The sequence below is a fragment of the Neofelis nebulosa genome, chromosome 1 (genome assembly GCF_028018385.1).
Source record: "Neofelis nebulosa isolate mNeoNeb1 chromosome 1, mNeoNeb1.pri, whole genome shotgun sequence".
Lineage (NCBI taxonomy): Eukaryota > Metazoa > Chordata > Mammalia > Carnivora > Felidae > Neofelis > Neofelis nebulosa.
In genome coordinates this window covers 52,572,148-52,599,822 of record NC_080782.1, presented here as the reverse complement: position 1 = coordinate 52,599,822, position 27,675 = coordinate 52,572,148, and positions in this window count along the sequence as shown.

The following is a 27,675-nucleotide window of genomic DNA, read 5'->3' as shown; positions in this document are numbered from 1 at the left end:
CTTTCAACTCTGCTTGATCTCAACACTTGCATGAGGACTCAAAAGGCTAAAATAAAGCTAAAGCAGTCGAGGTAAGGGTTAATGGTGTGTGGAGGGGAGGTGTTTATTTTTTCAGAGTACATTGCCATTCATTAAAACCCAGCTGAAGATTTCTGGGACTCCTTTGGAAGAGAGTATAGTAAAACAGTTAAAAACATGGATTCTGGAGTCTATCTTAACTTTAGTTATGCTAGAATTGTTTATTTGCCCACTGTTTGCATTTTAGGCTAATACAGAAAAGCCATAGTTTCCCTTCCTACCAACAGGTTGAAATCAAAGGAGAGAGCAACGACTTGAGGAGACAGGGAAAGATGGAGATCACAAAACCTTCTTTGGGGTATCCTATAAAGGGAGTCAGTGATGAGATAGTACAAAGAACAGGAGTTGAGAATGTTTTCACATCCAAGAGACCACCTCTCTTAGCAGGACTGACACAGAAACAACTATTTGTCCTCAATCCTGAAGATTGTTTGCGGGCAATTAACTTCTCAGTCTACATTGTGTCTAAAGGAAGACACAATGTGTCTTTCAAGGTTCTCCCTAACCTTGAAAATAGAGTCCAAGAGGTAACACAAGAGATGCCTCTGAAACAGAGCTGCCACTGTTGGAATTTATCAATTGTTCCTCTTCATGCCTTCACTTTAAACATGCTCCCCTATTGCAAGCTACATCTAACTCTGCCTTACTTTGCATCCTTTAGTTGTAAGTTTCCCCCATCTCTTTATTATGAATTTAACAAGGTAGCAACCAAACACTGCCTCTCTTTCTTCTTTACACACCTTGCCCACCAAGACTGTACACAGTAAGTGTTCGTCAAGTGTTTGCTGAAAAACTAAAATACATTATTGAAATGAAAGTTTCAAAGATTAAGTTTTTTTTCTATCTAGTCTGTCCCTATGCAAAGTGATAAGGAATGTATGTCTTATTAAAGTACTCTAATAAGTATCCTTTTATTACTCTCCCACCACTGTTCCTCATAGTGCCCACTTCCTTTACTGTACATATGATTTATGTTTCAAATATCCATGTATCAAAACTTACTTGTCTTGCTTTCCATTTATGAAAGGAATTATATTTTCAAATTTTCAAGGAAAAAACGGTTTCCTGGTAAACTAAACTGTTCATTCAATAGCTGATGACTTCCGGCATCTTAAGTGTGCTAGTCCTAACTAGATTTTGTGGGAGGTTCCTGGGACAAATGGCTTCATGAAAAAAGATTATGTGTCTTATTCTAGATTGTTTAATAAGCTAATGGAAAAATAATATGATGTGGAGAAGCCTTCTAGTCTTCAAATCATTCAACCTGCAACCTAGACCTAGTTATAAATAAGCATTCATATGATGAATATGAAAAATTCAGATTAAAAAGAAAAGCATCAATCATTTGATTTTCAAAAACTCAAGTTTTGGTGGCTGGTGCCAGAAACCTCATAAATGAGCAGCTGCTTGAGATGAGCATTGTATTTTATGTATTTAAGTGCATTAATTAGAAAAATGAACAAGAAGTCATGGAAGCTGAGTGTTTTCTTATTCTTTGTAAGTCCAGATCTTCAGAATGCCTTCCTCCACTTGATTTTCCTACATCTGTTATTTTACTATAGGCTTCCAGAGTGCCAAGATGTAAATGATCATTATAAGTTAAATAAGTCATTTTGGCTAAAAAGAAAACCCAAAGGGGAGATAATGGGGGGAATATCTGCTCTAGGCTGTGTATGAAAAGAAGTGACTGCAAAGGACATGATTCTGGAAGGGGAAATTGAAGAAAAACAGCCTAATGTTTTTGCCCATCTTTGAGTTTTAGAGGAAGATGAATACGTAGCTTAACAAAGGTGGAGAAGAAAGAATAGCAGAAAAATAGCAGAGCATGGTGGAAAAAAAAGCAGGTCTTTGAGTAAAGATACCTGCTCTGCCACTAATAGGATGCTTCAATGGGAAAAAGACCCTTTACTTTTTGAGATTCAAGTTGACCTATATAAAAAAATGAAGATGTTGAACCAAATGGTCTCCAAAATCCCTTGGTACAATGCTCTTATGCTCAAGGAATTCAGAAAACTGCTTGGGGTGCATTGAACCCTATGATTACAATCTTCACTTATACCCACCTTCCTCTTGTACAAGCTCAGGGTACTTAACAGTAGATTAGGCAGAGGGATCAACTCCCAGGTCTTTGGATATGAAAAAATGTAGTGTATCTTCTCATTTTTGATTCCAATGATATATTTTGGTTCAAGATGCATAAAACAGCTTGTGAAAGATAAAGTCCCCAACCTTTACAGCAGAACCATTAGTCACTGCATCTTCTCTGAAGGTAAAGTTTCTTAAAGGATTTGTCTACAGATATACCTTGAAGCCAGTCACAATGATGTGATGTGCTTTGAACATTTCAAAAGAGCCATATCTAGGGGAACGTGGGTGATGGGCATTGAGGAGGGCACCTGTTGGGATGAGCACTGGGTGTGGTATGGAAACCAATTTGACAATAAATTATATTTAATATTTTAAAAAGGGGCCGTATCTCCAGTTGAGAGGGAGAAAAACCACCTTTGGAAAGGGTGGGCATAATACAGAGACTGGAAAAGCCCTGCAATTAACATCTGTGTCCTAGCCATTCATTCATTCGATAAATATCTGCTAAGTTCCTAGTATGAACAAGGCACTGTGGTGAGGTACTGGGGAAGAAGTAGTAAGCAGCACAAACTTTCTCCTTACCCCAGTGAAAGTCACAGCTTCAAAGGTGCTGTGACAGTTTCATGGGCTGCTTTCAATTGGCTGTCATGGAAGCCCTCCTTCGATAACAATAATTGAGAATTGAATACGATTTCGGATCCTTTTAAATATTCCTCAAGTGAGGTACTTTTCATCTCTTACCCCCAACACCCTATACTTTATCCTCTTTAGGTCGAGCCATCAGATGTGAACCCCAGGTATATTTAAGAACAGGGGAACAGTATTTTCCATTCTCCCTGTTTTGAATACAAAGTTACATTAATGTAGCTTGTGATCCCAATGGTTCTCATATTAACGTAATAATGGTGATGATATTGATGATGGTAATGAATCAGAATAATGAGAATGCCAAGACTCTGAATGCCTGGACTAAAGTCTGTATTCTATCTCTGTCTTGGCTTGGGTTTCCCCAAGAGAAGGGATGGGTTGGGGAACAGTTAAGAGACCTAGACGGCCTGACTCTGCTTGAACACTCCTCACATGTAATTCATTAGGCTGAGAAACATTTTCTTCTTCCCTATATTTCTCTGATTGCTCATTCCATGGCTGATAGTGCCTATAAAAATTTTTAGGTCCTAGCTAGATACCGCTTCCTGTGGGAAACCTTCCTCAACTCCCAAACATAGTTGGCTTGCCCTCTTACGTGTTTCTACATCATCTACCTTTCCTTGCCAGGGCACTCATCTTGCTATATTTTCATTGTCTGTTGTTCATTTGGATTCATACAGCTTTGAGTTCCAACTGGGCATAGAAGGTGAATGAATGAATGAATGAATGATATTGTCTACTTTGCTCCAGACCAAACAAGCATGACCTCCCACATAAATCCGATTTTTTTTAAAAAAAAAGCACAGATTTGCCTTCAGCATAAATATTGATTTAGTCCCAATGAGTATTCTCCCATTAAGCCCACTCTGGTTCCCTCCAGTCCATGAAATATGACTTATTTGGGTTATTGGAATAGAATAAGGAAAAAGCATAGTTTTTAAACTATTTGGTGGATGCAAATGGAGACAGTCCCACAATAATCAGGTTGCCTCTCCAGCCTGTAAGTCCTGGTGAATCTCCCTAAGCCACTTCTAGATGGTATGTTCAGGGAACTAATTAGACTCAAGACCCCACAAGGCAGTTGTCCTCCAGATGCTATTGCTAGTGATGCATGAAGAGATCAAGACTATGTAACTTCCTCCCTTAACTCTCAGAAGAGTCCTCATGCATCCCAGGGAAACAAAAGCCAGGACCTGAGGAACTGGTAGAAGAACAAAGAATAACATGGGCATTAGTGTCTAAGAGATCTTGAATTCAACTCTAGGTCTGTCCCTTATCAGCTGCATGACCTCACAAGGCACTTGCATCCCATGAACCTCACTTTCTTCTGCTAAAATGGGGATAGTGTTTCCTTTTCTTGAAATCATGCCAGGGATTTAATATACCCTGATCTTAAAAGATACATGGTAGCATATAGACCTAAGAATATCCAATTTGAAGTCGAAAGGGGAAAAAAATGTTGCTACTCTTTAGAAGTATATTTTTTTTCCAGAAAGATCCTTTTATGCTATTGCAACTATAGCATGCATCAGGGAAATCTGCAGGACTTGTTAAAGTAAAGGTCAATGAGCCTGACTCCCTGAGTTTCTGATCCAGTAGGTATGGGGTGAACCAGGCACTATGCTGGGTTCTGGGGCTATGGGAGTGGGCTCACTGGTCACTGTCTTCACAGACTTCACAATTTAGTGGGGGAGGCAGACATTAAACAATGTTCTCACACATGGAGTTTTCAGAAGACCATGTAACATTCAGAGTCTCCCCTCCTCCAATGTATCATCAATCCCTGATTGATTCTCAAACTTCAGTGTACATAGAAATTATCTGGGGTGGTGAGTATTAAAATGCAGGTCCCAGGGTCTGCTCTCAGAGAGTTCAGTAGGTCTGGGGTGAAGTCAAGAACCTGAATGTTTTAGAAGTTCCCCAAATCATTCTGATGTAGGTGGTCTTTCCCCCACACTCTGGAAACAATGCTTTATTAAAGGACATCATTCTTGGCTGGTAGATTTTTTTTTACTGGTTATTTATTTTTGAGAGAGACAGAGACAGAATGCGAGTGGGTTAGGGGCAGAGAGAGAGGGAGACACAGAATCCAAAGCAGGCTCCAGGCTCTGAGCTGTCAGCACAGAGCCTGACGCGGGGCTCGAACTCACGAGCTGTGTGATCATGACCTGAGCCGAAGTCGGACGCTCAACCGACTGAGCCACCCAGGCACCCCTGCTGATAGATTTTTAATGCAGTCTCCTAAATTGAAGTAGCCCAGATTGTATTTCCTTCCATTTTAATAAAGGAGTTACTTAAAATTAAATCTCTGTACTTCACTCTCTTTCTCTGGTATTTCGACGGCCTTCAGGGAGTTATTTTAATTAAGTAATTCATGGAGAGAACACCTGTTTAGGTATGCCTCGGCTTTATTTGGAAAACAATAATTATAAATCAAAACCTCACTATTCCTGGAAGAAGACAGGCATCTATTTGCTTGAAGAATAGATAATATTTGTAAAATGGAAAAGAGCAGTGACAATGTATGTTCAACTATAGACTAGATTCAAGCACCACCTGATAATATTGATGCAAATAGGTCTCATCTCATGTAAGGGTTCTAGTCACTGAAGGAGGCCACAGGGAGCTATGCAGCAGAATACTCCTAAAATTACTTGTGGGTAGTTTTCAGTGGCCCAGAATAAATGTAGAAGATGTCACATGGTAAGACAAATGCTTGACAGGCTCTGGTTCCTGTTCCCTCAAGACAAGTGTGCAGGTGAGCAACAGACCACAGATAAAGCGAGCCAGTTTGAGAATGATGCCAATGTAGATAGACATCATCATAAAGCCAATTAGCCTGAGGCCTCTGAGAAACTTTCAAGCACTTACTCTACAACACAGGAAGCAAGACTGAGTCAGCAGGGGTTGCTCTTTTCCCCATGTTCCCCTCAATGACACACTGAAATGCTCTGTTAATGGTCGTTTCATTTGTCCTCTCCCTGTAACATGAGAAGGGGAGCATGAAGATACAATGTACATTGTCAGACTAGCTTGACAAGACATTAGCACAACATGTAACAGGAAGATGAAGAAAAACACCCCAAATTAATAAAAATAGCATACCACATATCAAATGGACAGAAGTTCTTTGGGGCGGGGGGAAGAAATTTCAGAGACATAAAGCGATTGCACGTCTGTCAAGTCAGAATGTCCTGTGTTACTAACCTACATTATGAAAGTTGAAAACAAAATTGGTGTTAGATTACAATCTCAAAAGAGATCCTGGGTGGCATTCGAAATTACTTTGGTCCAGATGACTTATTAATATAGCTAGTGCAAGTCTCTACAATTGAGTCATTCATCAAGTCAGAATTTACCCACCCATGTGTCATTATGCCTTTTCTTAGTATTCACTCAAAATATTTATGGATCAGAACCCATGCCGAGCACAGGGTGAGACACTTCAGAAGGACACAAATTCAGTCACAAGAAGGCACCCTCTCCATCTGGGAAGACAGAGTACATGCAAACCATATCATCCCACCATATATATTGAACCAACTGTTCATATCCTCCTCTGGCTCCCACAGTAAGGAGATAATCAGGGGCAGAGATGATCAGAGAATGCATTTGATAGGAAGCAGAAGAATGTCTTATAATGAGTTAAAATAGTTACAATTTTCCGAAGAGGAAATAAGAGTGTATTCCAAGCAGAAGATCTGAAAGGCCTAGAGTTTCAATCAAGTAAATCTTTCCCTGATGAAAGCACTGGGAATTATATAAACTAAAGTCTGTCCTTAATTATCAAATAAATGCAAAATAAAAATAAGACAATATCTTCCACTGATTAAATTGGCAATATAAAATAATAATTATCAAGGAGTTGTTAAATCTTGCTCTGGAGTTGTATGTGATTTGCTACAACTTATCTTGAAGGTCAACTAGCAATGTATATCAATGGCTTGAAAATTGGTCATACATTTTATGATAAAAATGCCACGTCTATGAAATGAAATCAGGGTTGGATTTTTGTAAAATGGAAAAATTACAAAAATGTGTATGTCCAATAGGTGGGAATTAAATTATGATGCATCCATATGATGATGAGAAGTAGAATATTTAATAACTTGAAAAATATTCGTAACAACTGATAAAGAATGTGATCCAATTTTGATTTTAAAAGTATTTCCCATACATTAAAAAGCATCTAAAAGTCTAAATCATTCACCAAAATATCACTCAATGATGATTCTCTCTGACTTGTAAATTTACGGGTGATTTGTATTTTTTTCTTTCTTTTTTTTTTTATCTGTCATTTCTACATTTCCTATAATGAACATATATGCTTTAGAAACCAGGGGCACCTGGGTGGCTCAATTGATTAAGTGTCTGATTCTTGGTTTCAGCTCAGGTCATGATCTCACGGTTTGTGAGTTCCAGCCCTATATCAGGCTCTACGTGGACAGCGTGGGGCCTGCTTGGGATTTTCCTTCTCTCCCTCTCTCTGCTTCTCCCCTGCTTGTACGCATGCTTTCTCAAAATAAATAAACTTTGGGGCGCCTGGGTGGCTGAGTCAGTTAAGCGTCCGACTTCAGATCAGGTCATGATCTCACAGTTCATGAGTTCGAGCCCCGCATCGGGCTCTGTGCTGACAGCTCAGAGCCTGAAGCCTGCTTCACATTCTGTGTCTCCCTCTCTCTCTGCCCCTTCCCTGCTCATGCTCTGTCTCTCTCTGTCTCAAAAATAAATAAACATTGAAAAAAATTCAAAATAAATAAACTTTAATAAATAGATAAATGAATAAATAAATAAAATAGAAACCAGAAAAACATGAAAAGTATTCTTTTAACAACTAAGGAAAGGGGTTGAATGAGTAAAAGGTCAGTATATAAAGGTCAGATGCCCTTACATGGCTTGCCTGTAACTACCACTCGTCTCATCTCATTATATTCCCATCAACCCTCTCAGCCTTAGCCACAAAGGCCTCTAGGTTTTTTGCCATTTACTTTCTACCACAGAGGATTATATTAGTTTTGCCATTATATATCCCCATGTCCTCCCCCAAGAGGCTTATGCTCCTGCTCACTGCAATATACTTTGCTATGGCCCCATTGTTGAGGATTATACATCCCTGTCCCATTGGCTTTGAGTTTGACCTTGGTCTCTACTTCTCAGGTCTCAGTGGCCCTTTCTTGTGGATTTTGAGACTCTTAAAAGTTCACTGTCATCAAAAGGAATTTAAGCAAACACAACAAGGCTACATCTAAGCAGAAGCCTTCAGTGTTACAGCAAGGTTTTCAACAGTGCTCTTGACCTTCTGTTCTGCTACAGGGATAGCATGTCCCACACTGGGGATGCTCCTTCAGTTTCAGTCCTTGAATGAGAAGCAGAGTCACAGCCTGATCAGAGCTACAGCCTACATGTGAGTAATAAGTGAGTAACAAACCTTTCCAGTATAAGCCACTGAGTTGTGGAGGTCACTTATAACAGCACTAAAATGGCACATGGCATTTGTTTATCTAGAATATTCCTTTTGTAAATGTATTTATTTATATTCAAGTTAGTTAACATATAGCGTAGTATTGGTTTCAGGAGTCAAATCCAGTGATTCATCACTTACAGACAACACCCAGTGCTCATCCCAACAAGTGCCCTCCTTAATGCCCATCCCCCATTTAGCCCATCCCCCCACCCATCTCTCCTTCAGCCACTTCCACTCTGTACAGTTAACAACATCTCTTTGTTTACATCTCAGTTCCACTCTATCCCTAACCAGGTCAAATTCTTCTCACAGGCTTTCTCAGCACTGGGTACTGCTCCTTCTTAACATAATCATAATGTCACAGCTTGTGTGTGATTGTTCAATCAATATCTAGTATGCCAGTGGACTGTGAACTCCTTCAGAGCAGGGATAGTGGCTGTTTGTTCACCCATTGGACTCCCAGGACTTAGCACAATGCTTGGCACACAGTATATCCCCAATGAAAACTATATATATATAGTTTTTTTAATGTTTATTTATTTTTGAGAGAGAGAGAGAGAGAGAGAGAGACAGAGCAAAGCAGAGGAGGGGCAGAGAAAGAGGAAGTTACAGTCCGAAGCAGTCTCCAGGCTCTGAGCTGTCAGCACAGAGACTGACATGGGGCTGGAACCCACAATCAGTGAGATCATGACCTGAACTGAAATTGGACGCTTACCCAACTGAGCCATCCAGGTGCCCTCCAAAATATATATATATATATTTAAATGGATACAGGAAGGAAAGCATGGATAAACTAAGAAAGGATCTTAAACATAGAAATGAGATGCATAAATCAAATGGAGCAAATATTTGGAAGATATTTTTGGTCCTTGGATGAGAAAACATTGTATCTTTTTTTTAGTGTAAATAAATACATGGTAACAATGTTCAGGATCTCCTGAATAATAATATGTAAGCACTCTCACTTTTAAAGTAGATTATACATATTAGTTGATACTATCCTGGTGACCACTTTGTGATGTAAACACGACAATCTACCCTCACCGCCCCCCCACCCCATCCCCAGGGAAGTTGGGTACTTTACCCAAAACCACACAACTGGAAGCTGGTGGAGTAAAGGTTTGAATCCCAGCATTCTAGTGCCAAAGTCTGTTTGTAACTAGATTATGCTGTCATTCATTTCATCTGAAGGTTATGAGTACTGGGAAAGACTTGTGTAACTGTACTGGCAAGGCAAGAAAACATTTAATTTTATTTACTTATTTTTCAATTTTTTTAAGTTTATTTATTTTGAGAGAGAGAGAGAGAGAGAGACAGAGACAGAGACAGAGAGAGAGAACGCACACACACACAAGTGGGGAAGGGGCCCAGAGAAGGAGAGGCAGAATTCCCAGCAGGCTCCAAGCCATCAGTGCAGAGGCTGATGTGGGGCTTGAACCCAGTCTGCAAGATCATAACCTAAGCCAAGATCAAGAGTCAGATGCTTAACTACCCAGGCACCCCAAAAACATTTAATTTTAATTTCCCTATTATATCACATGGGATCACCTGAGCTACTGATAAGGTGGCATGGGCAGCTCCAGGAGAGCATTTCCCCTGGGGCAAGTAAGACTCACACATTTTCCAACATCTCTCTCATTACTTGGTTCCTACTCAGTGTTCTCTCTCATCTCTCCAATTCACTGGTACAGCAATGCCTATAACAATAATGGCATCATTATCAATACCTTTTGGTTCTCTTCACAATCCTTGCTGTTCCTAGCACAATGCCCTGCATATATTAGGTGTTTAGTAAATGCGTTTAGAATCAAATGGGTCCTGTACTCTTGCCTTATGATTTAAATGATTGGGATGGACAGACAGTCATATGAGATCTGGTTGCCTGTAAGATAAGTCTATTTGAGGGAGCAGGTGGGATGTGAGAATCTTATTCTAAAACTAAACCTGAGTCAAGAAATAAGAAACTTGAACACATTGCCTTAGCCATGGAGCAGGAAGAGGAATTGATGGGTGGGGCCCATGCACCTGGCTTCTTTTCCAGAAGTACTGGTGCCACGGGCAGTGAGCCTGGGGAGGTGTGGGCGTGAGAGGAGTCAGCTTTGGGACAGGTAGGGTAGTGGTGGCAATAATGTAAGGTCTGGGTGTCAGAAGGAAGAAAGGGCAGAAGTAGGGCTCAATATCTTTTCTGGTGAGATAAGAAAGGGTTCAATGACATCATTTCTAAGGTCTCTTAAGGCTGGAATATCTGTGAGTCTAACACTCTGTCCTCTGACAAAGCTATTTGTCAGTGAAAGGGAGGAGGAACAAGCTGGAGCCAGCTGGGAAATTCCTGAAGGCAGGGGTGGAAGCATGAATTGAAAACAATGGAAACAACTTGGTCCTTAGCTGAATTTAAAAGGCAACAAGAAATGCAGGCTGGGGTCTGGAAAGAGAGAATGTAACACACTATTCTCTGGCAGTGTTCTTTGAAGCACAGTAGCCAGACCACTCAAACGAGAATCCTGTAGGGGAAATTTTTTAAATGCAGATTCCTGAGCCCTCTTAGAATATGAGAGTTTCAGGCAGAAATTGCACTTTTAAAACCCCAGATAATTCCGATGAGTCAGCAGATCTGTAAATCTCTGATCTGGAGAGAGGGAATACTACCTTGCTGGGGTAGGAAAATAAAATCCCCAATGCTTAGATGTGGGACCTGAGCAATGATTATCTTTTTTCAAGGATAATTTAACTCCTTATTTTAAGACCACCTGTGGATTCAGTGAAGCAGCCATTAATTGGCATGACTAAGTGCTTTTTAATAATAGATATGGAGTATATTGCTGTAACTTCTTTGCTGATCTCCCCAACAGAGAGAAAAAGTAGAATCTCCTTTGGGCCTGGTGGTCAGATTTCAACCTATCTTTCAAGTTCTCCTCCTCATCTTTTTACTGAGAATAAAGGCAGCTGCTACATCTGTCATGAGAAAAGCTGGGGTCACTAAAATAGGGGTGCAATATAGCCAAGTCTCTGGCATAGAGATACAGCTTTTGGCTTGGAATGAAGTTACCCTGTGAAGTAGCTAGACAGAGCCCCATCTCCCAACACTTAGCCTTTGAATTCCTGTAAGTTTTTAAATCAATCATCAGAAAATGGATACTCTCTGGTTTCGCATAGCTGGGCCAAGTGTCCAAGTTCTGGCTCTAACTCAGGGCCTCCCTCTCAAAGTAATTTGGAAGGGCACCTGGGTGGCTCAATTAAGTGTCCGAATTCTGCTCAGGTCATAAGTTCGAGCCCCACATTGGGCTCTGGGCTGACAGGGAAGAGCCTGCTTGGGATCCTCTGTCTCCCCCCTCTCTGCTCCTCCCTCACTCAAAAATAAACAAACATTTTAAAGAATAAATAAACAAACAAGCAAAATGGAGAGGCCAGAGCCAGATGGGTAGAGACCAGGCCAACCACCCACCAGGTAACAGCACAGGCCTCCCTGGGGTTAGGTCTGGGTACCTGAGGTGGTTAGACCAGCCCTGCCAGGGAGCTGAGGAGAAGGGTGGAGATGCAGGGCTTGGAAGAGGAGCCTAGAAGCCTTGGAGAGGGCGGGGCTAAGCAGGTTTCTGCAGCAGGCCAGGAGAGGAGGAAATGGGGTGGAGGAATTGTGTTCAGGTGTGTGACACCTGGGCTGGGCTTCTAAAAGGGGTTGGAGCTACCTTTTCCAGCCAGAGATGAGAAGAAAGCTCTTACTGGCACTTGCTCCCCTTGGATGGGATAACTGGAGGGGGTAGCAACTCAGCCTCTGTCTCCACCGCCCCATCAGAATAAAAACACCTTAGGAGCTCTGACCCCCCCGTCATAGCTGTGGAGCCTTTACCAAGGAAGGAGAAGGTAAGTGTCCTACTTAATGCTAAGATTGGGGGGCGGTTTTTTTCTCCTCAGCTCTCCCCACCTCTTGCTGGCGTGAGGCAGGGATGTTACTTCAGAGGGAGCCTTTGAGGTTGTCGCTGGCCTCATTCTCAGTACCCTGGGTCCTGGGGGCTGCAGCTGTGTACCCCGTTAGCTACCAGCAGCTCCAGGCTCCAAGTGACTCTATTTGGGGGACCTCTTTGCCCATGCTGGAAAGCTTTACCTGTATAGTTGGCTGGGATACGAGGGCGGTTGCAGATGATGATGCATGATGATTACTGCATGTGATTTTGGCTTTTCTACATGTTCAGGAGAGGGCAGCCTCTGCCTTTGTTGCCTATAGTTTGAAATGAATTACCTGTGTAGAGTCATAATGTACAGGCATTGGTCGTTACCTATACTATTCCAGGGCCTCTTCCAAAAGCTTATAAAACCATTTCGCAGGATTTTGATACAAGTACACATGTGTGAGGTAGAGAGAATGGGAAAGAGCTGGGATTTTGATGATGGAGACTAAAAATAGTAATGATGAGAGCTTATTGCAAGCTTACAACGTGCAAAGCGTGAGGTTGAACCACCTTTCATTTTGTTGCAAGCCCCTGAGGCAGGTGTTGGTATTAGCTACAATTACTGACAAGGATGCTGAGGGTCAGGGAAGTTAACTGAGCCAACCCAACATTTGCAGGTTCCAGTCCATGCTCTGCACTTAATCAATGAGGTCATATTTGCTCTGGGGTCTTTCAGATTCAAAATGTCCAGGGGCGGTAAGGAACAACCACCTGTAAAGAAGCTTTTCTCCAAGCAGAACAAAGCTGACAGCTTCCATCTCCTGTTGCCATATTTAGGAAATAATTGAGACTTTGTCTCTACTTCTCATGCCTCGATACCCCCTTTCCATGAATTTGGAAACTGTTTGATGCCCACTGTCTGCAATATGTAGTCCACATGATCTGTGCCATTAAGAATTCAGAGACTGTGCAGCTGAGCAATGAAGCTGGTCTTTAAAACACCAGAGCCCACAGTGGAAGGAGAAAGGGAATGTACTCAGAGGCCAACCTCAGGCGAGTACACTGTGGCCACTTAGAATTAAACCCAATGCCTCCAAAATGGTTTACCAGACCTCTCACAACCTCAACTCTTGCCCATTCCCAATGTCAGCTAATATCCAATCCCTCAGTTCATGGTGGGTCAGCAACACTGGCTGCCTATGTTCTTTTCTTCCTTGGGACCTGTGTACCTAGATTTGCCTCCCCTGGGAACATGTTCCCCTAGACTTTTCCTGTATTTGTCTTTCTCTCTTCAATGAAATGGCAGCTCAAATGTTGCCTGTTCAGGGAGCTTTGTTGGCTCAGTTGGTTAAACCTCTGACTCTTGGTTTTGGATCAAGTCATAATCTCACACCTTTGTGGGTTCAAGCCCCACATCAGGCTCTGTGCTCCCAGTGTGGAGCCTGCTTGGGATTCTCTCCCTCTGCCCATCCCCACTTGTGCTGTCTGTATCTCTCAAAGTAAATAAATTAAAAAAAAAAGTTGCTTGTTCAAGAGGGCTTCCTAAAATGCCCACAGAATCTAAAATGGGCCCACCATCAACACTATCCTCCCCAATGACACTCCCTCACAGCATTGATTATTTTTTCAATGCCAATGATCATCTGAAGTTCTCTCTTCTTATTGTATATCTTGCCACTAGAACACAAGTTCCCTGCAGGAAGGAATCCTCTGTGTCTTCTGCCTACTGGACATTCCTGAGTACCCAGGGCTTAGCAGATTTCCCAATAATAACAGGCTGTGTTAACAGGGTAAACGAATAATAGAAAGGATCAGGAGATAACTTGACCATGAGGATACCTCCTCATTCAATATTTCCCTTCAATCTCCCTTGACCAGGCAAAACCCTTAGTCTAGAAATGGAAGTGAAAAGTGCCTGAATGTTTGGCATGCCTGGGTGGTTCAGTTGGTTAAGCGCCAGACTCTGGATTTTTGGCTTGGGTCATGATCTCATAGTTGGTGGGATTGAGCCCCACATTGGATTCTGCAGATGACAGCATGGCGCCTGCTTGGGATTCTCTCTCTCCCTTTCTCTCTGCCACTCTCCGGCTCGCTCTTTCTCTCTCAAATAAACTTGAAAAGTCAGAGTTGTTTGTTTTTGTTGGTTTGTTTTTAAGTGCCTAAGAGGCAACTGATTTCATTCCTGGAGTAACCTAGAGAAAAAAAAAAAAGCCAAATGGCATCAGAAGGATTTAGTTCCCTGAAAATTGGCAAGGTACAATAAGGCTGGCTCTGCTTGACCAGTGTGGATAAACAGCACTGCCTGTGATTCAGCCGAGCATGCTCTTCTGGACCAAATGTGGTATTGATGAGAGTCATGACTGGGTACTTGCCATACCAATAGGATTTCAGAAAGCTGAGCTTGCACCCTTCCAGCCCTGCTTCCTCAGGCTATTCATTTAAATTCTCACCATGCTTTGCCTGTCTTTTGCTATTGTGGGTGTCATTCACTTATAAGGTAGAAAGAGGCTTATATTAGGGACCAGGGGAATCAAGATTTTTCTATGGGCTCTACAACTCTGCAATTGTGGGCAAGTCCCTTAGTGCCTCCACCTGTCATGTTTCTCCTCTGTAAAATGGAATGATTCCAGCTTCCCTCTAGAGCCTGTGAGGCTGTTGTGAAGTGCAGACAGGCCAGCTCTTTGGGTACTCCACGTGAGAGCGATCTAGAAACTAGCAACAATAAGTCTCTGACTCACAAGCACCCAGCCCTGTAAGTGATAGGGAGCAGAGAGTACACAGGTGTGTTTATTTGGGATAATTTCACTTGCAGAAAAGAAGTCTATGAAAGGAAGAAACTCCTCTGCAGGATTCCTTTTCCCAGGCAGCTACCTCACGAATCAACTTACACACTTTAATTAACACCCAGCCTATTTGCTTTGCAGCAAGGAACATTAGAATCCAGCCTAGTGATGCTGCCTCGTTGGCAAGCACACAGCATTTGGCAGTATTTCACATGCTGGTGGTTTTTATGGGTCCTTTCTTACATTTCTGTGTTCTTCATTGTAATGTATGTTAAGCCTTCCTGGCATCAGCTCTGGCCCTGGCCCTATTTGATTTAAGAGACATCTGATTTTATATCTGATCCTCAGGTTGTTCTATAATTCAAGGCATTCCTTAGCTTGTTCTATTTCCTTGTACTACTCTTGACTTGCAGATTTTTAAAAATGCCCTTTTTGAAAGAAAATATCTACGAATCAGGAGTCATGCCAGACTCCTAATGATTTTCTGGGGAAGAAGGGGCCCATAAGCCAAGTTGTACCATGGAAAGAGCATTACAATAAGTGGAGACCTGGGCTAGAATCCTGGCTCTGCTTCTTAATAACCCTTGTCCAATTTCTGGGGCCTTGGTGGGGATAATAACAATATGAGCGGTGGACTTTTATTGAGGACTTACTAAGTGCTTAGAGAATTCCTTGAAAAATGTCCCGTGATGTTTGTCCTGATGATCTCTGTGTTTAGAAATAGGGCATGTGAGAGGTGGAGGGTATGAGGTTATCAGGTAGTGAGGGATGGAACTCAGATTTGAATGCATGCTTGTTGACTTGAGAGTGCATGTTCTTACCTACCAGGCTTCTTTCCATTTACTCAGATACACTATGCTGGGATCTTTATTTATTGACAATTTGACATCACAAGGCCTGCCCTCCTCACAGTCTGTCATCTGATGAGATGATGCCTATGAAGATTCATTATAATTGTGCAGTTTTATTTCACCATTGTTCTTATTTCTTGTTTGCCAAGATTTAGAGAAATGTTCTGTGAGGACTTCAAGTGGCCTTTGAAGAAAATGACAAATATTTTCATAAAATAGTCAAACATTCAAAAAATAGTTTGTCTTGTCAGGAAATAGAAAAATCATCACCTTTAAGCATACATTGGATACTAGGCTGGACCCAAACATTTTTAAATTCTTAAAATGTTTAGGAGAATGTACAAATATTATATGTTGTTCTAAGGACTGACAGCCAATATTGACTAACCACCTCCTCATATTCAGCACTGAGAGAAGCAGTTTCCTCATTATTTTCCTGTGCGAGAGGCCATGCATCACAGTGGTGAAGGGTGTGGCCTTGTGGTTGAGAGTGCGTGGCTCTGTCAGCTGCTAGTCTTGTGACCTTCGACAAATTTCTCAGCCACTCTGCTTTTCAGGTTCCCAGTTTATGATTGGGGATATTACTGAACTTTGCCTCTAGTGGTAGGCATGTTATAGAAATGGATACACAGAAGTGCTGGGAACAGTTCTTGGTATATAATGGACTCTCAAATATTGGCTGCTACTGTTACTTTTCCCTCAGCCCTTCTATAAGTCCTCGTTCCCCCATCCTATAAACGTAGACATGGATGAAGAATCAGGTCACACAGCTAGAATCAGCATTTGAACTTCCAACTATGTTCATCTAGAGCTTTCCCTCCCTATGTTTTGTTTCCTCAAACTCTCAGGGAAACAAAAATATGTCTAGGAAATCACAGTTTGATTGGGTTTATACTCTAAGACCAAACATACTTTGTCCCCAGGCATGTACCTAAAGGTATTTATTGGTCTCCTGTTACCTTCAGGTTGGTGAGTCCAATGTCCTCTTGAAAATGACTAAGTTGTGTCCCCAGGGTATCCTCAACCAGCCAGAACTTTTTCCCCTATTCAGGATTCTTTGTGGGCAGGCAACCACACTGGCCGTGAGGTGTAGTTTGCTCATTAAAAGCAATCAGTGGCACTACTGTTCCCCAAGACCAAGGGCTGACCTGACTAGTTAGGAGGCTTCTTTTAGCTCTAAGAGAACACCACCCTATACTGGCTTAAATCTGTTTATCGAAACTTGAGTTCGTACAAATGTTGGGATAAGGAACCAGAATAAATTGTCCATATATCTCTCCTGGGCTAGTCAAACACAGAGGCCAGCACTTGTACTCTTTTGTCTTGCACCCAATTGGGTAGTGGAGTTATTTTACAAATTCCTTCTCCCCCTGAGTGGGGACCTGCCTCTGCCAGTATCCCAGCATGCAATGTAAGAGCTCTATGACTCGTAAAAAGCAGCCATCTTCCTCTGCCTGATCTGAGAATGCATGCCTCCTAAATGCCTCCCAAATAATGGCAGTAATTAATAATTAACAACAGCTTCCTTCTATTGAGTACTTGCTATGTGTGAGTTTACTTAATTACTTGATGTAATCCTAACACAACAACCCTCTCAAGTAGGTTCCAGTATTAGCCTCTCTAGTGAAGAGGAAGATGACATGTGGAGAGCTCATACACATGACCAGGAGACCCCAGCTGAAAGTGGTGCCATGAGGACATAAACCCAAACCTGTGTGACTAAATACCTGTTCTTCACCTCTGTGCTTCTCCAAACTCCTCCTGCCTGAATCACCCTCACGTAGATGGCTTGATAACACATTACTGATTAGCTGTGGAAAAACTCGTTAGACTGGCTCACCAACCTGCCTCACCTGGTTTCCCTGGTACTTCCCGCTCTGATCTGGGTGGTGAGTTTGTTTTTCCCTTTGTCCCATCTTATCCAGACACAGTTGATCTCCTTAATAACTTGGCCTTCCTTCCCTAACCCTTCAGCCACTGGATTATCACAGTAGATAAGCTTGAGAATGGAATTTGTCACCCCAAAGCACCCTCAGCCCATTTCTTACCCTTTGGAAAAGTAACCCTTTTGAGTTTTTCAAATTTATTTCTTGTTCTCTTTTCAACATGGTTTAAGAACAAGGCAGATTTGATCACAGATCATAAAGCATATTTTCAATGCTGTGAGACAATTCAGTAATTGGCATCTGAGCCTGAGCGCTGGCCTGTGAAGTGTCTTTTACAAAAAGCAGACAAAATGGTGGTCTTCATTGTAGCTGTCTATCAAGTGTTGCTTATGCAACTAGACTATTACCAGTAAGTACTTGGAAGGACCTGAAAGGACTTGAAAAGGACCAGAAAGGACTTGGAAAAATCTAGTTAAATCTTAGATAACGTGCCTCTTAATGCCTATGTGATCTTGCACAAATTACTTATTTTCCACAGTAGCATAACACTGCTTTCATTTTGTTTAGCTCTGCATATATTTACTGACAACATTTCTACGGTGTCCCAAGCACTGACCCCTATACGTATACATTTGACTTAAGTCTCCCACCAACCTAATGAAGTAAGTCCTGTGATCTTCACTTCACAGGTTAGAAAACTTAAGGTAAAGTTAAGCACCTATTAAGTGGTAGAGATGCGATTTCAAGCCAGTTCTTTCAAAGTCAAAATCCATTCCCTGGACCAGCATAATGCACTGGCTGTTGGTTCAGTGTTAAATTCTTCCCTTTTTACCACACGAACATGCACAAGTCTTTCTCTTGAGCAGCTCATGCTGTGGACACTTTCCCAAGCCCTGTCAGACTGCACTGCTCCTCAATTTCCAGCCTTCCAATTGATGACCAGAGCGGCTCCAGCCCATGCCCAGATCATCACTCATTATCCCTTCCTTTTCATCTGTTCTCCCTGTCACAGAAAAAGACCCCTCATCGATGAGACTAGATCTTTGTTTCTAACAGTTGATCTTCTCAACAAATACTTACACTTACTTCTGAAAATACAGCCATTTATTTCTTCTTGCTCTGCATGGCAGAAGCATCACTAGACACTGCTGCATTTCCAGAACATACCAGGACAAAAGCAGGAGTTGTGTGTGGGTAAGCCGAATGAGCCATGGAGTCAGGGGCTTGGAGGGGACCCATGAGGACTTAAGACTAAGAGTACAAAAGTCTTCTCCATCTCATTCATCTCTATTCCCCAACACCCTGGTCAGTACCAGGCACCTAGGACAGGCTCACATGTTATTCACTGAATCAGTATATTAGCACCTAAAACGGAAATTTTTTTTTAAAAAAGTATGTGTATTACATGCTTGTTTTCTAGATTTTCTGTTTGGCTTAAGAGTAAACAAAAAACGAGGGGCTGAGGGGGTAAGTGTTGGGTCATTTAAATCTTTATATTTGCAAAGAGCTTCTCTTATCACAGTGTCTCTGCCCAGCCACACTTTGAGTTTGGACCCTTAGGATGGAGCTCATTTCCCTCCCATAAACTAGCATCATCTTTTTTGTCATGGCTCACATGGAGAGGCCTGTCCCACACATTCCACCTCTTTCCATCCCAGGTGGAACCATGGCTGAGCAGTAACCAACTGAGCATCCCTGGACCCCATTTTTTGCCCACATTCTCCTTTTTTCCTTGCTTCTAGGACTGTAAGATTTCCAGTTAGCACTAGCAATGAACCAGGCATAGTGCTAAATACCTCCATATACTACTACATTTAACCATCCCAAGACCTCCACCTTAGCATTTTGCAGATTTTAAAAACCCTGACAATTGGAAAGGTAAAGTGACTTGCTACAGGTCCCTGAGCTGATTGATGGTGAACCCAGGCCTCCATGTCAGGTCTGTGGGCTCCCAACCCCAAGCTCTTTCCACCATGGGCTGCACAGCAGCCTCCCCTTGACTTAAGGGGAGGCCTGTTATGGAACCTCCCATGTGAGAGGAACACTGGTCTTTTCCGACCTTTCTCAAGCCAGATCTCCACCACATGAAACGTGTGATGTTTCTAGAAGGGCCATTTTTGATGTCACCTACTGTGAGGTGCATGGGACTGAGTTCCCTGTATCTACTAAGAAACCCAAAATCCCATAAGGGGCCTGTGCCTTCACTCTTGGTTGCCATTCTGTTGAGGATGATGGAGGAGGAGGGGCTTTTGTGTGGTCTGAGAGAAAACAGCCCCAGACCTCAGAAAAAATCTGCCTTTGGGTACAGGTAATGAGGCCCTAAGGGAAAGCCATTTCCACTGCCCAGTGTGTGGAGATGAAAGTCAGCTAGGAGCTCAGAAAGGGGTTGGGGGGGGGGGAGGGATCCTATTCTTCACTTCCTCATGATGTACAATTGTCACATCTTGTGGTTCCTCTGTCAGAGGCAGCCTGCACTAGCATTTAACAGACATCATTTCAACAGAAATAGTTTTGTTTAAAAAGGAAACTACTTTAAATGGGAAATTAGTATTACCACAAACAGAGCAACTGTAAAATTCCGTGATCACAGAGCACCATGAGTAAACTGTATCCAGACAGTGCTGTCTGTGGAGAGTTCTTGCCCTGAGACTGGCTCTCCCTTTGTTTCAAAAAGAGAGTTAAATATTAACTGGCACAGTTTTGTGGGTATGAAGTTTCAGTTTGGGAAGTTCTGGAGATGGTGGCAGCTACAACAGTGTGAGTGTATTTAATGCCACTGAACTCTGGGCTTAAATGGTTAATACAGGGGGCGCCTGGGTGCTCAGTCAGTTAAGCCTCCGACTCTTGGTTTCTGCTCAGGTCACAATCTGTTTGTGGGTTTGAGCCCCAAGTTGAGCTCAGCACTGACAGTGCAGAGCCTGCTTGAGACGCTCCCCGCCCCGTCCCTCCCCTGCTCCTGTGCTTGTGCATGCTCATGTGTGTTCTCTCTCTCTCTCCCTCCCAACCCCCTTTTTCCTGGCCCTCTCAAAATAAACTTTAAAGAAGATTTTTAAAAATAGTTAATGCAGTAAGTTAATATATTTTATCACCATGGAGGGGGGGAAGGGAATGAGGCAAGGCTTTTTGTACACTTATAAAACAATCTAAGATATCCTAAGTGAAAACAAAGTGCTGAACGGGGTGATTAAAATGTGTAACTTCTAGATTAAAAAAAAAAAAAGACACACACACCTCTATGCTTTCATATGTAAGGATCCCTCTGAAAGAATGATGGTATCTGAATCTGTAGAAGGGGCCCTGTCTTTGGGAACAAAGAGGGAGGGAGCATCATTGTTGGCTGTGTGATTTGTGTTCCCTGTGCACCTATAACTCATTCTAGTTGATAATTTTTTAAGCCCTAATAAAAAAGATTGACTAGCACCACAATGAAACTGTCACCCTGAAGCAGTTGTTCTCAACCTTGCCTGCACCCTAGACCATAGCTGCTCCAAGTAAGCTCCCCCAAGAGTGGCATCAGCATCACCTGGTTGGAAATGAGGCTTTCCAGCCCCACCCACACCCATGGAATCAGAGTATGCCTTGGCCCAAAATCACTAGGTGGTTTGCAGGACACTAAAGAGGGAGAAGCATGGCATAGGACTAATTAAATCAGAATCTCTTGAGGTGGGGCTTGAGCCTGGAGTTGATTAAAGTACTCCAGGTGATTCCACAGGGCAGCGGATGCTGAGAGTCCCTGACAACACAACTGGGGGAAATGAGGAGCTTGAATTTCCCTATTAAGGGATTCCATTTTATTGGGTATGGTCCCTGTATGTCTCTTAAAAATCATTACACATGCCACACTTTAGAGCACCAGCCTCAGATCTCACAAACATCACAGGAACGTGTAACATTGAGATTCACCTGAGCTTGATGGGGAAAATGTTCTTCTTTACTAGCTTTGAGTACTTCACGCCCCCCCCCCCATATAACAGACTTCACAGTTTACACCAAACACATACAGATTAATTTTTTTTTTATCCAGGAATATGGCATAATATCAGATCATCACAAAATCAGACTTTGGAGTTGGAAAGACCTGCATTCGAATTTACCTCTCTGAGCCCCATGCCCAATGGGGTTAACATCTAACCCCATAGAACTATGTTGCTTCAATGAGATGGTATAGATAATGCTTGATCCATCATAAGGGTTTGCTTACTGTGAGGTGACAACTGGATGTTTATGTCCACTGTCCCCTCCCTGCTGCATCTTGTCCTGGGGTTCTCTTGCTGTCACTTCTCCCTTCACATTTGCTTATCTGCCTTGAGCATCTTTAGTACAGATGACATTTCTCACATTACAATAGAAGCCAAGGAACTCGCCTTCTACCTCCCCGGTCTCTTGACAAACAACAACAAAAAAAACCTCTGCTGTCTCTTACCAAATTATCTGACACATTTCTAAAATACAAGCGAAACCTCATTACATGGATGAACAGCTTTCCATCAGCTCATTCCTAGCTCTGATATTAATATAATTGTTGCTGAGACACTGCAGTTGGCCTCAGAGGCAGGCAGGAAGGCGTCATTGTCAGTGCCCTGAGATGGCTGCCAAGTGCAGAGAGCTGTTGGAAGCTGCTAGGCTTCTGCACTGATTGATGGTGTAGGGTGGACGCCATGCTTCCCTTCCACTGTTGTGACAGGCACCAGTTGGAGGAGAGGGATAGGGTATCCAAGTCAGAGATAGATGTTCTCCCCCACAGCACCCAGAATCATCTTTTCAAAATGCAAATCTGAACATGTTTAAACCTTGGCCTAAAACCCTATGAGAGTTTCTTAGTACTTTGAAAGTGAAGACTAGCTTGCCTAATGGCGTCTACAAAGTCTCGCTTTGATCACTGGGCATTTTCCTCCCTCGACTGAGTTCTTGCTTTGTTTGAGTCCTGATTCCTAGGTCATAGACCAAGTCTGATTTTGTGCAGTCTCCTAGCGTTAGGGCCTAGTTTGTAGCAGATGCTTGATAAATATTCATGGTAGGAATAAACACATGCAAGGATGTGATACAGGGAGTTCCTGCCTAATTTACCACCCCCTGCTTTGCAGTATGTCTCCCAGTAACATTGAAATCTTGTAAGTTGCCTATACAGGTACCAGGCTGTTTTCTACCTTAGAGCTTTTGTTTGCTCAAGATTATCATTTTATTCCTTACTCACTTTGCCTAGGAAATCTTACTCTTACCCAGGGATTTTTTTCCAATAAATTTCCCTGGACTCCCCAACCTTCTAGGTGTTTCAGTGATTATAGCCCTGCTTTATGTCCCTGTTGCATGCCATATACAATTTTTCATTTAAGTCTATTCCAAGTTTGTGTCGGTCTTTCTAACACCTTGGGAAAGAAGCAATGAGATAATGCCAAGTATGTGTGGCATGGTGGGTAATGAGTAGATAGGGTATGCGTGTGAGAGAGAAAAAAAATAGGTCACTGATACTTCATGAGGAATAAAGAAGTATGATTTACAAGCTCGATGCTTTTGGACTAGCACCAGTTTCTTCCATCTGGGTTTGCTTCCCATCTCTTACCCTGGTCATTTTATTATCCTTCAGACTTCAGTTTTAGTTATATCACTGCCACATGGAAGTTTTTTTGTCCCAACCATAGATTCCATCAAACTCACTCTATATATTCTAACTTCTTATGTTCCTTTACAAAGCAGATTATCGTTTCCAAGTACAAACTGTATTCTTAATTTCATTTGCCTCTCCCATTATGCTGGCAGCTTCAAGAGGACTGACTTTATCTTCATTTTCTCCCCCGGCATATAACATAGTGCCTGGCACCATGTAGGTACGCCCTGGAATGAATAATTGATCATCTGCAGCCCTTATTACTTCCCAAGTATGAAAAGAGAAAATAGGCAGATAAGAATGCCTAGTTTCCCTTTCTTTTTTTTTTTTTTTTTTTAAAACGTTTTTTATTTATTTTTGGGACAGAGAGAGACAGAGCATGAACGGGGGAAGGGCAGAGAGAGAGGGAGACACAGAATCGGAAACAGGCTCCAGGCTCCGAGCCATCAGCCCAGAGCCTGACGCGGGGCTCGAACTCACGGACCGCGAGATCGTGACCTGGCTGAAGTCGGACGCTTAACCAACTGCGCCACCCAGGCGCCCCTAGTTTCCCTTTCTTACTGTGGTCCTGTGAGCATGTTCCTCAACTCGTTATGCATAGAAACCCCCCACACCTTCCCCCCCATGCCCTGTCATTCAGCAGGGCAGGCATTTGCAGGGAAGCATTGTGGCTGCTGGTCCTACCCTGCCCCTTGGTGTTCTCCTCCCTGCTCAAATCAGGCCACAGTTGTCTGAGAGCCTGTTCTTTGGAACACTCAGCAAGGTCCAGCTGCCAACTGCTGAGGCAGCAGAAGTGCAGGGTGGCAAACCCAGAAGGGGAGGCAGGTGGCAGGGAGGAAAGCAAAGTTGTGTCTTGTAAGTAGGTATGACATCCTCAGACATGCTCCATCTGGAAGAATGAGCTTTAACAGACTCTGGGGGCTGGCGACGGGAGAGCTGCTACTCTTCCTCCTCTCACTGCCCCTCACATGGCAGACCCATGTTGTGATTAGACTTGAGAAGTATAATAGCTTTCCAGATGACAACCCTCCTCCCCACCCAATTATACCACGTGAAGCTGAACATTTCCCTGTCATTAACATTGATAGGACATTGACATTCCTGACACGGCCAAACCACCACAAAGTTTTCTTCCTATTGGCTTGTCCTAGAAAGCCTTCTGGTGACTGCCCCCAGGTAGCTTGAAGGTTAGAAGCCTCCAAACCTTTAGGTACGCCAGGGAGAGGATTGGAAGGTATGATTGTGAATGTCTTTGTCCTTGACTGGTAACAGCTCTATAGCCATGGGTTGGGCAGTGGCCTGGTTGTAGCAAGGAAATTAAGCAGAAGGAGAGAAGTTCACTGAGCTCAGAAGCCTGGGCCCCACACTTGGGTACATGCTGTTTGTGCCCCTGCAAACAAAGGGAAAGAACAATTGGAGTGGTTTTCTCATTATGTTTTCTGTGGGTACATAGAGGTGTTGAAAGGGATGATTTGAAGCCACCATGCAGGGCAGGGGGTAGGACCTTGAAGCAGTCCTCCCAAATATTTATCCCTATGTCTGAACCACGTGCACACACACATGCTCACATGTATCCTTGAAATGATGACGTATACTATCTTCTTAGAGAAGGTTTCATCTGCTTCATGTACTGGTGTGCTGTGAAGGGTATATAGCACTGTAGGTGATAAAGAGATAGGACCCAGTAGAGCATGAAAAGATTTAGAAGCCACTAAACCAGATAAACTCTGAACTCTATCAGTCCCCTGACACTCCAGCTGTAATACTGGAATGTGTAGTCCTGTCTCAGATGTGTATCAGAAAGTAACAAGACCATAGTAAAGACTATGGGCTATGGAACCAGCCTGCGTGGGCTTGAGTCTGGCTTCTGCCACATACTGTGTGTCCTTAGGGAAGTTATTTAACATTTCTTTGTTTTCATTTCCCCATTTCTAAAATGGGTATAAAGGAGTATATATCTCATAGTTACTTTGAGGATTAAATGAGTTAAATAGGTAAAATACATAGAATGCTAAAAAAAAATTGTAAGTATTGGAAGTTACTGTATTGTTTAGCATTTTTAATGTTTTTTATAAACATTTTAGGGTATTATGCATCCCTTTGTAAATCTATTAAAGCTATGGGCTCTTTACTTGGAAAGCTATATGCTGAGAAAATTCCTGTGCATTTAATTCAGAGAGCAGTTAGCTCATTGTCTTCAATGGGGCCCTGAGGCCTGAAAGAGGGAAAGGCTTGGCCCAAGATCACGTAATGAAGTAGAAGTAAAGCAAGAACTAGAGTGTGGGTTTCCAGTTCCCAGCCTGGTGTTCTTTTCCGTGCACACACTCTTCCTCCCCAAATGCAGACATAGTAAGAGCCCCACAAACACTTGCATTCCATCCCTGCTTTTCCCCCTACTAATGGTGTGACCTCAGCAAGTTTCTGAACATCTCTGAGCCCCAGTTTGCTTCTCTGTAGAATAGGGATATACTGTACTTCCTGAGTGGTTGTAAAGTTCCCACCTCAGAGGGAACACAGATTAAGTGGGCTACTCACCCCACCCCCTGACCCCCTGTCTCTGCTTCTGGGAAGTCAACACTTTGTTCTACACAAAAGGCAGACTAATGGAATGGAAAGGGTTTCCTCTCCAAAACATATCATAATCCTAGAAAATAAGTTGGTATACTTGATGGATAGACTTGAGCCAAAGAGTGGGGGAAAAGAAACGCTTCATTCTCTTTTTGTGATTTCCCTTGCCTGGATATCCAGAGATTGGCGCTCTCGGAGATACCACATCCAAACAAGGAAATCCCCACCTTTGAATGTTACCTCATCATACTTTGAGAATCTTTTAGGGGTGCCTGGGTGGCTCAGTCGGTTGAGTGTCCGACTTCGGCTCAGGTCATTATCTCACAGCTTGTGAGTTCGAGCCCCATGTTGGGCTCTGTGCTGACAGCTCAGGGCCTGCAGCCTGCTTCTGATTCTGTGTCTCCCTCTCTCTCTGCCCCTCTCCTGCTCACACTCTCTCAAAAATAAGTAAATGTTAAAAAAAAATTTTAAAGCTTTTAAAGACATAATTTAGGGGTGCCTAGGTGATTCAATCAGTTGAGCATCTTACTCTTGATTTCACCTCAGGTCAAGATCCCATAGTTGTGGGATTGAGCCCCATGTCAGGCTCCACATGGAGCATAGAGCCTGCTTAAGATTCTCTTTCTGTCCCTCTCCCCAACTTGTAAGCTCTCTCTCTAAAATAATTTTAAGAAGACACAATTTGAGGTGCCTGCGTGGCTCAGTTGGCTAAGCATCTGATTTTGCCTCAGGTTATGATCTCATGTTTAATGAGTTGGAGCTTCATGTCAGGCTGTGCTGACAGCTCAGAGCCTGGAGCCTGCTTCAGATTCTGTGTCTCCCTCTTTCTCTTTGCCTGCCTCCCTCTCGTGTTCGTTCTCAATCTCTCTCTCTCTCTCTCTCTCTCTCTCTCAAAAAAAATAAACATTAAAAATATAAAACAAAAGACGATATGATCTGAAGAAGGTCTAGTGACTTGTTCAAGGAGGGACTTGTGAGGCTGGCACAAGAGCCAGGTCTCTTGATTCTGAATCAAGACCCTTCCTTTGTTATAGCAGTCATGGTAGTCCTACAGTATCTCACTCCTAGGATATACGTTGGTCTCCAGCTTGTATTTGAGCCCCAGCCTCAACAGAGCTCTCTTCTAGGCTTTAAGAAACTCCTATGACTAGGCTTCCCTGAGATCAATCCTCTCTCCAAGAAGAGAAGACAAGACAGCTATTTCCTAGGTCTAAACCCTGAGAGGAATTTTCCTCGTGACCCTTTAAAAAGAGAACTGGACAACTTCACCAGCCTTTTATTAATGTTGTGGGAAGTCTACCTCATTGATCCCATGTTGGTGACTTCTTTCCCTGAACAGCTGTATAGTTAGTATCGGACATATAGTCATGGCTACATATAACCTCATATTTTTCATCTACCTAGTTCACGTTTATAAGTCTTATCTCCCCAGTTAGACTTGTCAGTGTCTTGAGAAGAAGGTGGTGTTTTATAACCTTTTTGCCATTGGGTCTCACAGATTTCTGAACATAGAAGAAGGCTTAGTTTAAGAACTTACTTTTTTAACGTAACCAAGTAAAACACAAAGGCCTGGTTAATTTTCTTTTATAAATAAATACACACACACACACTTAAGTGGCACATAGCTTGCATTTTTGTAGAAATATGTTGGCAAGTCACTTAATCAGTAAAACTAAAAAATCAGGCAATTAATAGGTACTAATAAATGATTGCTAATTAAATCTTATGGAGCAGAGCTGATCTATGTTCATCTTAGAAAGAACTCAATATGTCTCAAATTGCTGCAAATCTTTCAAACAAGGTATACATTTATGTAAGCA